The sequence below is a fragment of the Rattus norvegicus genome, chromosome Y (assembly GCF_021556685.1).
Source record: "Rattus norvegicus strain SHRSP/BbbUtx chromosome Y, alternate assembly SHRSP_T2T, whole genome shotgun sequence".
Taxonomy (NCBI): Eukaryota; Metazoa; Chordata; class Mammalia; order Rodentia; family Muridae; genus Rattus; species Rattus norvegicus.
Window position 1 is genome coordinate 66,201,495 of NC_141555.1, and position 2,102 is coordinate 66,203,596.

A 2,102-nucleotide genomic window follows, 5' to 3' on the forward strand; every position below is an offset into this window, starting at 1 on the left:
GCCTCTACCTCAGTTCCTGCCTCCAGGATCCTGTCCTGTTTGAGTGCCTGTCCCATCTTCCTTTGCTTATGAGCAGCAATGCAGAAGTGTAAGCTGAACAAACCTTTTCCTCCCTAACTTTCTCTTTGTTCACACTATTTCCTTACAACAATAGAAACCCTAAGTAAGACAATTTCTTATACAAACAGTGTGTCTAGTAGAGACACAGACACTTACCTCTTAGCCACAAATAGAAACATATAGACACTTTGTTTTAATTTAAAGGTAAGAATTGCTCATGTACTGATCTGTGAAGTTCTAGTTTGCTTCCTTCTCATCATGATGAATGCCATGATCAAAACTAACTTGGGGAGGAAAGTGTTATTTGCCTTACAGGTTACAGACCATCACTGAGGGAAACCAGAACAGGAGCTTGAAGCAGTAACAAGGAGCACTGCTTGTTGGCTTGCTCCCTGTCTCAGTCATTGTTCTGTTGCTTTGAAGAGACACCATGGTCAAGGCAACTACTATAAATCAAAGCATTTAATTGGAGGCTAGCTTACAGTTTCAGAAGTCTGGTCCATCTTCATGGCAGAGAGCATAACACTGGAGCAATAGAGAGCTATTGCTCTGTAAGCAGAGAGAGAGAGAGAGAGAGAGAGAGAGAGAGAGAGAGAGAGAGAGAGAGAGAGAGAAAGCAAAGCATGGGGCTCTTGAAAAGTCAAACCCCACCCTAGTCAACACACCCACTTTCTCCAATGAGGCCACACCTCTTAATCCTACTAATTCTTGAAAATACTGTCACACTGTGGGAGCCTTTCTTATTCAAACTGCCACACTCCCCCTGGCTTGTTCCCTTACTATTTCTTACAGCCTAAAAGGCGATTCTTCTTACATAACTACTGTTGAACTTGCCCACAATGTTGGGCCCTCCCACTACAATCACTAATCAAGAAAATGTTCCAGAGACTTACCCAAAGACTAATGTAATGGAGGCACTTTTTGAATTATTCTCTCTTCTCAGTTGACTCCAGTTTGTCAAGTTGGGAAAAAAAAAAAAAAGCAAGAGACCCAGCACTGTAATGTTCCTCTTACTCCATGTTACATACCACCAACGCCGCTCTCTTCTCTCAGTGTATAGACCCACTTCCCTGTATGGCAGAACTGAATAGTAACTACTGCCACCAACATGAATACTCTGGATATTTGACAAGAATTGAATATATTCTACAGCTCCCAACGCCAAGCAAAAGCATTTTAATGTGTGCTACACTTACTAGGAAACTGTCAGTCACTGGTCATTTAATGGGTCACAGTAGACCACAGAACCAAAAAGTCAGAACCTACATATCATCTCCTTCAGCAGGAGACATAGCCCTTTCTCAAAACCCATTAATCTATCTGTTGGGTTAGATTTTTTTCAAAACCTACTTTATTTAGTGTTCTTAAATACTTCAACCACCCTTCTAGTCTACCAACCAGAGGTAGCGGAGAGAGAAAGTTACTACAAAAAGGGAGAGACTTGTGGACCTATTTAGAAGTAATTCTTTGGGGAAACTTCAATCTTCATTGTACAGTACGGTCATATAGCAAATGCAAAACACAAATCAGTAGCAGTGCCTTGATCTCACAGAGACCACAAGGCTCTAACAAACCAACAGGAAGCAGCAGAAGCACCCAGAAGCAGCCCAAATATCACAGGTTCTTTTGTGCATTTCTCATTATGGAATGAAGACCAGCAAAGACCATGGAAGCCTTACAAGGTATAGCAATATGAAAATGTCCTCTCCCTCTCCGTGGGATTACATTTATGTTCTACATAAACATCCTGTCCTCCTTCAAGTGTGTTCTCCAGGGAAATATCACATGCCTTCTCATGTGTCTGCTTCAGCAAAACATCCTCTCCTAACATAGCTTCCAGAAAAACATCCTGTGACACAAGTGAGTTTCCAAAGAAACCAAAATTTTTCCACTTCATCTAGCCTTATTTCACACTTGGCCATGACATCACAAAACATATAATGGGAGTCTTGTAAGGGTCCTAGGCTCCAGCTCCATCAGCCCCTGCAGCTTCTGCAATTGCACTCTCTGAAACTCAGACCCTTTCGTGAGCACAACCTTCA